This window comes from Bos indicus x Bos taurus, chromosome 25, assembly GCF_003369695.1.
Source record: "Bos indicus x Bos taurus breed Angus x Brahman F1 hybrid chromosome 25, Bos_hybrid_MaternalHap_v2.0, whole genome shotgun sequence".
Classification (NCBI taxonomy): domain Eukaryota; kingdom Metazoa; phylum Chordata; class Mammalia; order Artiodactyla; family Bovidae; genus Bos; species Bos indicus x Bos taurus.
Genome location: NC_040100.1, coordinates 9,835,592 through 9,845,696, shown reverse-complemented (window position 1 = coordinate 9,845,696; position 10,105 = coordinate 9,835,592). Strand labels below are relative to the sequence as shown.

The window sequence follows — 10,105 nt, the reverse complement described above, 5'->3', positions numbered from 1 at the left end:
CGCTGCTGCTCCCGCTTGCACACCACTCAGTCCGTGCTCCAGCCACAGAGAGCTCCCTGCTGTCTTAACAGTGCAGCGTCCTCTCAGCGTCTCCTCAACCCCTCAGCCCATCACCACTCCACTGAAGTCAAGTGGTCCCACTTGTAATTTCTGAATCCCAGGGACGTTTCAGGCCTTACTTTGCACACAGTGCCTTGAATGCTTGTCCAGATACCCTGTTCTCCCTACTTGTATCTAGCAAACTCCTGCTCATCTAAGATCCAGCGGGAGCACCTCCTTTGAAGTTCCATGAAGCCAAGAACCAGTTCACTCAGATGGTCCTCACCAGTTTTGTCCTAGAGTTTAACGTGCAGCCAGGAACAAGGGAGGCCCTCGTGAACCATTTGGGAGTCTAGGGGCCTGGGTTCCTGTCCTGGCTCCACTACTGACTTGTCCAGTGACGTTGGGAAGTTGTTTCACCTCTAAAATGAGAAGGTTAAATCAATACATGAAAGTAATCTTTTTTTTTAAATAAATGTGATGTTTGAACATCATGGCCTATGGGATCTCTTGCAGCCCTTTATGATCCATGATCCGAAATTAGTCCCAAATGCTAAGGGCAAATTATTTCTTTTTTTCCCCTCCTCTTCCTCCCTTTTCTCTTTTTTTATAAGCGTGATACCTGTGTCAACTTTAATAATGTAAGAGCCAGTTATTTAACCAGCAAAAGTGAGGTTATTTAGGAATAGGAAGAGAAATCGCAAATCAGGGAGCACACCCTATGGTAGACCACAGGCAAATCCAGAGAACAAGGAAGGGATTGCTTTTATAGGGAAAGGGGCATAGTTGGAAGAGGCTGTGATAACCAAGTTGGAAGGGCTGTGATAACCAGAGTCCTTTGGAAGAAGCCGGGACTCCAAAGTATGGTGACTTCCCATTGGTGGGGTAGAGGCATCTTCCTGTCCCAGATGTAGGGATTTGTCTATTCCTATTTGGAATAACTGAAGATACATGGTGAGGCACACAAGCCCTCACCTACAGGCCTGTCCCGACGCCCAATTTTAGCTGTGTGTTAGTTGCTCAGTTGTGTCTGACTCTATGGGACCCCAAGGGTTGTAGCCCAACCAGGCTTCTCTGTCCATGAGATTCTCCAGGCAAGAATACTGGAGTGGATTGCCATGCCCTCCTCCAGGAGATCTTCCCAACCCGGGGATCGAACCCTGGTCTCCTGCATTGCAGGCAGATTCTTTACCGGCTAATCTAGGGAAAGTGAAAGTCACTCAGTCGTGTCCGACTCTTTGGGACCCCAGGTACCATACAGTCCATGGAATTCTCCAGACCAGAATACTGGAGTGGGTAGCCGCTCCCTTCTCCAGGGCATCTTCCCGACCCAGGAATCGAACCAGGGTCTCCTGCATTACAGGCAGATTCTTCACCAACTGATCTTGCTGCTGCTAAGTCACTTCAGTCGTGTCCGACTCTGTGCGACCCCATAGACGGCAGCCCATCAGGCTCCACCGTCCCTGGGATTTTCCAGGCAAGAACACTGGAGTGGGGTGCCAACTGATCTTCAGTTCAGTTCAGTTCAGTCGCTCAGTCGTGTCTGACTCTTTGCCACCCCATGAATCGCAGCACGCCAGGCCTCCCTGTCCATCACCAACTCCTGGAGTTCACTGAGACTCACATCCATCGAGTCGGTGATGCCATCCAGCCATCTCATCCTCTGTCATCCCCTTCTCCTCCTGCCCCCAATCCCTCCCAGCATCAGGGTCTTTTCCAATGAATCAACTCTTTGCATGCAGTGGCCAAAGTATTAGAGTTTCAGCTTCAACATCAGTCCTTCCAATGAACACCCAGGACTGATCTCCTTTAGGATGGACTGGTTGGATGTCTTGACCTGCTGCTGCTGCTGCTGTCGCTTCAGTTGTGTCCAACTCTGTGCGACCCCATAGACGGCAGCCCACCAGGCTCCCCCATCCCTGGGATTCTTCAGGCAAGAACACCGGAGTGGGTTGCCATTTCCTTCTCCAATGCATGAAAGTGAAAAGTGAAAGGGAAGTCGCTCAGTCGTGTCCGACTCTTAGCAACCCCATGGACTGCAGCCTACCAGGCTCCTCCATCCATGGGATTTTCCAGGCAAGAGTACTGGAGTGGGGTGCCATTGCCTTCTCCGGTTGGATGTCTTGACCTAGGCAGTATTAAATGAGAAGCCACACTGCACCCCAGTTGGAACTGTAGACCTGAGAGCATGTTTGGCTCCTGCAAACACCAGATGGATAATGGCAGACAACTGTAAACTACTATGAACTTAGCCAGTTGCTTAATCCAATCATAGCTTTTGAGTCAAGGGTAGTATTTTACTAGAACAGATCGACACGGTTTCTGGAACTTCCAGATAATACTGATCTGGTGAATGGGTTCTTTTCAATCCCAGTGGTAAAGAGGACCAAAGGCAGCTTGCCTCTGTATGGAAAGGATGCTCCTACTCGTTACTTCTCCCTGCCCTCACTCCTGAAACCTCCAAAACTGAGGCTCTGTGTACAAGACTTTGTGTCCATCTCTGCTTTTATTGATAAATCTGAGACATATATTGATAAAGGAGAACTATGTAAAGATTACTGTATACGGGTTCTCCTGAAAACCGACAGGGGGAACAGGATTCTCACTATGTGCCATCTGCAAGCTGGAGACCCAGGAGCCTGGGTGTAGTTGTAGACTGAGTGTAGAACTACACTGCTGGTGTCATTCCACTGTAGTTCTGGTGTAGTTCCAGTCTGAGCCCAAAGACCTGAGAACCAGAGTAGCCATGCTGGAGGTTCCAGATTGAGGGCAGGGGAAGATCAATGCCCCAGGTCAAACAGGCAGAGAGAAAGAAAAAGAACATTCAACCTTCTCTGCCTTTCTGTTCAACTGGGGCTGTCAGTGGGCTGGCTGAGGCCCAGGCACGTTGGGGAGAGCCAGTTTCTGTTCTCAGTCCACCCATACAAATGCTCATCATCTCTTCCAGAAACACCGTCACAGGCACACTCAGAAATGTTTAACCACCTCTGGGCATCCTTCGGCCCAGCTCAGTTGACATATTAAATCAAGCATCACAATTAGTAATATAGTTACGATATACTTGCATATGTATAAAATGCATATATAATTGTCAACTGTTCTTTCATACGCCGGGCTGTCTTTTTATTTAGTGCAGTTTTGGGTTTTAAATATCTGTTTTTTTGCAAAACTGACAATGCTGACAATACTTGCCAGGATTAAATAATCAATAGCCCTACACGAGACTTTTGAATTTCCAGAACATTTTTCTTTTAAGGGATATCTGACAGAACCATTGGTTTGGGATTTAGGAACAAAAGGGCGCCATTTCATACTCTGCAAGGTGAACCAGAGCCACTGAGTGGCAATGTTTGCCCGTTAATTTTCTGGCTCCCACTAAGGAAGACACAGATAAAACAGCGGGAAAGTTGAGTTTGGCCCAAGGAGACCTGAATTTAGTCACACCTGGGCTTTTACATTTTGCTATCAAAGCCCGGGTGGTTTTTTATACTGGCTTTATGCTGGCAAAGACTTACATTTTTGTCCAAATTGCTATTCTGAATAGACGGTCCTACAGTAAAATATCAGTTACCCCCAAATGTTAAAATGTCTGCGAATTGTTAGCCAAACTAAATCTTCTCCCCACTCATAATGTCATCTTTCTGTAGACATCCTAATTTCTTTGTTACTTTGTGATAGATGAAATTCTCCAGTTAGGGAAAGAGTGAACTTAATTAGTCCTATATATTTTTATTATTAACTTTGAATTACACAATTAATCTATGACTTTTACCTTTGTAGAAGAACTAATAAAACACTATACATGGCTAAGGCTAAAGACTCATTTAACCACAGCACCACATATATATGGTACTATGGAAAAATATTTTATTTTTACTACATGTGTGTTTTTTTAAAATTAGATAATATGTATTTCATGCTTCAACTTCATTTTCTCACTCAAAACTATATTGGAAATACTTTCACAACAATGTGTTTGGATTTACCCCATTCTTTTCCACTCTTGGATATCAGTGTAAGTGAACTACATCTTATTTAACCATTCTTCTGATGGACATTCGAGTTGTTTCCAGTTTTTTCTATTATAGTGAATATTCTTGTATATGTTCCTTTTGCATTTATTTGAGGGTATCTCTTGGGTAGATGGGAAGCCCCAGTGGGGCTGCAATGTAGGAGATGAGGGTTCTATCCGTGGCTTGGGAAGATCCCCTAGAGGAGGAAATGGCAACCTACTATAGTATTCTTGCCTGGAAAATTCCATGGACAGAGGAACCTGGTTGGCTACAGTCCATGGGGTGGCAAATAGTCACGTGACTGAGCACATACACGCAACCTCCCCAACCAGGGTAAATACCGAAAAACAAAACTGCTGGGTCACAGAAAATACTCATTTGGAAAATTTAATAAATGATTTCAATTTCCAAAAGTTGTGCTTCAATAGAATATGGGTAGATTCATTTTTCCATACACCCAACACCTGGATACAAACTTTTCAATTTTTTGTCAATCTAATACCTAAAGCACATTTCATTACTGATTCACTTTTTATTTCTGTAATCTCTAGAAGGTTTAAACACGCTTACTAGCATTTCGTGCTTTTCCTTTACAGAGAATCGTCTATTCATATTCTTGGAGACATTTCTATTGGGTTGTTTGTCTTACCAATTTATAGAAATGACTGATATATAACATAGAAATTGTTATGTGTTGAAATGTGTTGAAAATTTTTATTTTTTTAATTTATGGTGTCTTTTGTCCTATACAATTTCATTCTCTTATAGTTAGTTTTACTAAATTTATCATTTCGAGCTTTTGCTTTCTATGTCTTGTTTAGGAAAAGTACTACCCAAGAAAATAAGGATATTATGTAATATTTGTAAAGCTCTTAATGTAACACTTGTATTGAGTTGATTTTTATGAGTGGTGTGAGACCAGACTGTATAATTCTTCTTTCAAACAGATATCTCACTGTCCCCAAATTATTGGCTGTTAACAGACTTTATCTGAAGATCTGAAATGCCATTTATAACATATGATAAATCTCCTTATACACTGGTCAACTTCTGAACTCAATTTTTGTTTCTACTGATTTATTCTCAACTAACATGACAATGTTTCACCTGCTACAGTTTTACAATATGTTCTTTTATTCAATCAAATCCCTCTTTGTTCTTTTACAAAATTGCCTTTGCTATTCATAACATTTACTTTCATATAAATTTTAAAATCATCTTGCCAAGTTGCATTAAAAAAATCCCACTGGGATTTTTTTTATTGGAGTTGCATTAAATTCATGAGCTAATTTAGAGAAATTAACTAGAAGAAATGGCATTTTTACAATCTTGAGTCTTCCCGTGTCACATAAATGTGGTATACTTTAATATTTCCATTGGTTTCAGCCATCTGCTTGATGAATTCAGCTCACTACTTGGGGATAAATTCTTCTTTCAATTTTCTAAGAAAAGGGTACTTTCAACTTTTTAGGGCATTAGTCTTCAAATTATTTTGATTATGCATCCCTATGGGAAAAATTGGTAAGCATGAGAAAATATATACAAGTTATTTGCATATGAAAGTTATGATCAACCTAGACAGCATATTAAAAAGCAGAGACATTTACTTTGTCAACAAAGGTCCATCTAGTCAAGGCTATGGTTTTTCCAGTAGTCATGTATGGATGTGAGAGTTGAACTACAAAGAAAGCTGAGCGCCAAAGAACTGATGCTTTTGAACTGTGGTGTTAGAGAAGACTCTTGAGAGTTCCTTAGACTGCAAGGAGATCCAACCAGTCCATCCTAAAGGAGATCAGTCCTGGGTGTTCATTGGAAGGACTGATGTTGAGGCTGAAACTCCAATACTTTGGCTACCTGATGCAAAGAGCTGACTCATCTGAAAAGACCGTGATGCTGGCAAAGATTGAGGGCAGGAGGAGAAGGGGACGACAGAGGATGAGATGCTTGGATGGCATCACTGACTCAATGGACATGGGTTTGGGTGGACTCCGGGAGTTGGTGATGGACAGGGAGGCCTGGTGTGCTGCAGTTCATGGGGTCACAAAGAGTCAGACACGACTGAGTGACTGAACTGATACTAATATGAAGTTTATGAAATATACAAGGAAATTATTTAAATAATGAGATAAAGATTAAATAAACAATAATTTTAAAACAAATGTCTTATTTATTTTAGCGAAATTTCCATTTCTTTTCTACATATTGTTGTTGTTGAGTCACTAAGTCATGCCTGACTATTTTGCCACCCCATGGACTGTAGCCTGCCAGGCTCCTCTGTCCATGGAATTCTCCAAGCAAGAGTACTGGAGCAGGTTGCCATTTCCTTCTCCAGGGGATCTTCCCAATCCAGGGACTAAACCCACATCTCCTGTATTGCAGGCAGATTCTTTATCACTGAGCCACCAGGGAAGCCTGAAGCTCTTGATATACAGGTTAAGTTTTAAATCAATCATTATTATTCACTAGCTCCAGATTTGGGAAGTTGTTTTGTCTGCCACACCCATTCCAGGCTGAGGTAGAATAGGGCGGCACCAGCTCTTACACTGTAAATGTGTCATTTTCCTGGTCTATTTAATGCCACACTTTCCACATTTTCTGTTTTTTTTTTTTTTTTTTATGACTTTGCTATTTAAAATGGTCCTCAAACTGTAAGCACTGAAGACAGCAATGAGCATTAGGTAGAAAACACTTTGTGTTAGCTAAGCTTCCTTCCTTCACAACACTGTTGAGTTCAAGTAATGAATCTACAAAATACATGAAATACGGTGTCTTTAAATAGACACACACAAAAAACAAAGTTATGTTTAATAGTGTCACAATGGCACCGCACTCCAGTACTCTTGCCTGGAAAATCCCATGGACGGAGGAGCCTGGTAGGCTGCAGTCCATGAGGTCGCTAAGAGTTGGACACGACTGAGCGACTTCACTTTCACTTTTCACTTTCATGCATTGGAGAAGGAAATGGCAATCCACTCCAGTGTTCTTGCCTGGAGAATCCCAGGGACTGGGGAGCCTGGTGGGCTGCCATCTATGGGGTCATACAGAGTCAGACACGACTGAAGTGACTTAGCAGCAGCAGTAGCAGCAAAAATGTGAAGAGGCTGGCAGAATCCTGTTTGCTAAGACTTTACAGGCCATGACTCTTCTGAATAATGAAGACTCAACATACCACGAGGATTTTCAAACATCGCTTTTAAAAATATCATAAAGCAGGTACCAGCTCAGCTAATCGCAGCACGCCAGGCCTCCCTGTCCATCACCAACTCCCGGAGTCTACTCAAACTCATGTGCATCGAATCGGTGATGCCATCCAGCCATCTCATCCTCTGTCGTCCCCTTTTCCTCCTGCCCCCAATCCCTCCCAGCATCAGCGTCTTTTCCAATGAGTCAACTCTTCGCATGAGGTGGCCAAAGTATTGGAGTTTCAGCCTCAGCATCAGTCTTTCCAATGAACACCCAGGACTGGTCTCCTCCTTTAGGATGGATTGGTTGGATTTCCTTGCAGTCCAAGGGACTCTCAAGAGTCTTCTCCAACACCACAGTTCAAAAGCATCAATTCTTCAGTGCTCAGCTTTCTTCACAGTCCAACTCTCACATCCATACATGACCACAGGAAAAACCACAGCCTTGACTAGACGGACCTCTGTTGGCAAAGTAATGTCTCTGCTTTTTAATATGCTATCACATTGGTCATAACTTTCCTTCCAAGGAGTAAGCGTCTTTTAATTTCATGGCTGCAATCACCATCTGCAGTGATTTTGGAGCCCAGAAAAATAAAGTCTGACTCTGTTTCCACTGTTTCCCCATCTATTTCCCATGAAGTGATGGGACCAGATGCCATGATCTTCGTTTTCTGAATGTTGAGCTTTAAGCCAACTTTTTCACTCTCCTCTTTTCACTTTCATCAAGAGGCTTTTTAGTTCCTCTTCACTTTCGGCCATAAGGGTGGTGTCATCTGCATATCTGAGGTTATTGATATTTCTCCCCGCAATCTTGATTCCAGCTTATGCTTCTTCCAGCCCAGCATTTCTCACGATGTACTCTGCATATAAGTTAAATAAGTAGGGTGACAATACACAGCCTTGACGTACTCCTTCTCCTATTTGGAACCAGTCTGTTGTTCCACGTCCAGTTCTAACTGTTGCTTCCTGACCTACATATAGGTTTCTCAAGAGGCAGGTCAGGTGGTCTGCTATTTCCATCTCTTTCAGAATTTTCCAGTTTATTGTGATCCACACAGTCAAAGGCTTTGGCATTGTCGATAAAGCAGAAATACATGTTTTTTCTGGAACTCTCTTGCTTTTACTATGATCCAGCGGATGTTGGCAATTTGATCTCTGGTTCCTCTGCCTTTTCTAAAACCAGCTTGAACATCTGGAAGTTCATGGTTCACTATTTCAAATCCTGAAAGATGATGCTGTGAAAGTGCTGCACTCAATATGCCAGCAAATTTGGAAAACGCAGCCGTGGCCACAGGACTGGAAAAGGTCAGTTTTCATTCCAATCCTAAAGGCAATGCCAAAGAATGCTCAAACCACCCCACAATTGCACTCATCTCACACACTAGTAAAGTAATGCTCAATACACTTGTTGCTGCTGCTGCTGCTAAGTCGCTTCAGTCGTGTCCAACTCTGTGCGACCCCATATATGGCAGCCCACGAGGATCCCTCATCCCTGGGATTCTCCAGGCAACAACACTGGAGTCGGTTGCCATTTCCTTCTCCAATGCATGAAAGTGAAAAGTGAAAGTGAAGTCGCTCAGTCGTGTCCAACTCTTAGAGACCCCATGGACTGCAGCCTACCAGGCTCCTCCGTCCGTGGGATTTTGCAGGCAAGAGTACTGGAGTGGGGTCCCACAGAGTCAGACACGACTGAAGTGACTTAGCAGTAGCAGTCCTTTAAAATAAGGCATGCTACGTAAATCTGAGCAACGGGTAAAAGGTTTCTATTACCCTATTCTTTTGCAGTCCGTGGGGTCTTAAGAGTCGGACACGACTTAGCGACTGACAACAGCAGCAACTCTCCTTTTGACATATTTAAAATAAAAATGTAACGGACTTTGATTAAACAGCACTAAAGCAATGCTTGACTATTTGCTGGAGAACCAGCACCATCAGGAGGACAGCTCTCGACTCCTCAGTAATGTCATTGAGTGAGTGAGTGAGGTCACTCAGTCGTGTCCGACTCTTAAGACCCCGTGGACTGTAGCCCACCAGGCTCCTCCGTCCATAAGTTTCTCCAACCAAGAATACTGGAGTGGGTTGCCATTTCCTCCTCCAGGGGATCTTCCCAACCCAGGTTTCGAACCCATGTCTCCGGAATTGCAGGCAGACGCTTTAACCTCTGAGCCACCAGGGAAGTCCAGTAATGTCACTGGGTCCCATCAAAAGGTCAGGACACAACTGTTAACAGTATTACAATGTAACTCAATGGCTTTAAGGCAGATTCACAGGTCACCGGAGCTGTGACCTCACCGCTTAAAGCTACCAACTGCAATCACGCGATCAAGTGTAAAATTAAATAAGAGCAAGAAAGGACGTCCACGTTTGGAGGCGGTGTCGGGGTCGACGGGGGGGGGGGGGGGGGCGACACGTGCGGACACTCATCAAAGACAGATGGACAAGCACGTCTGGCCTTGAACAGCTCGGGACTAAGGGACTTCCAACAAACTCAATGTGCAGCTGAAGTGGATTCCACGGCACCGGAAACGGCAACTCCCACTTGGGGCGCTGCGGACACACGAGTCCAGGCTGCCTTCCAGGAAGCCAAAAAAAAAAAAAAAAGGAAAAGAAAGAAAGAAAAAGGAGGGATAGTGGAGAGCAGGGCTCCGGCCGCCGCCCACAACGTCGAGCCCTCGCCTCCAGACGGTCGCTGCAGACCGCACTCGGCCCCAGGCACTTCCAGGTGGCCCAGCCCTCAGACCCCGCGGCCGGCCGGGCGCTGCCCGCCGGCGGGGACCTCAGGTGCGTATCCCGCCCCCGCCGCAGCCGCCATTAAGAGCGGGTGCTTTGCTTGGAACTTTCTCGTCCCGAAGACCTGGCGGAGGGGAAGCC

General features: G+C 44.3%; 1 protein-coding gene across 4 annotated transcripts in view; it reads left to right on the top strand.

Moving 5' to 3' along the window:
- Nucleotides 1-9,629: 9,629 nt before the first annotated feature.
- LOC113883238 (general transcription factor II-I repeat domain-containing protein 2) overlaps nt 9,630-10,105 on the top strand; it is a 46,816-nt gene continuing 46,340 nt past the window's right edge. For 3 of the 4 annotated variants that reach the window (XM_027526784.1, XM_027526783.1, XM_027526782.1), the window contains exon 1: nt 9,817-10,015. The gene's annotated coding sequence lies outside the window, so the exon portion shown is untranslated. Of the gene's footprint in view, nt 10,016-10,105 lie in introns of all 4 variants that reach the window. The other variant, XM_027526780.1, reaches the window with a different exon arrangement.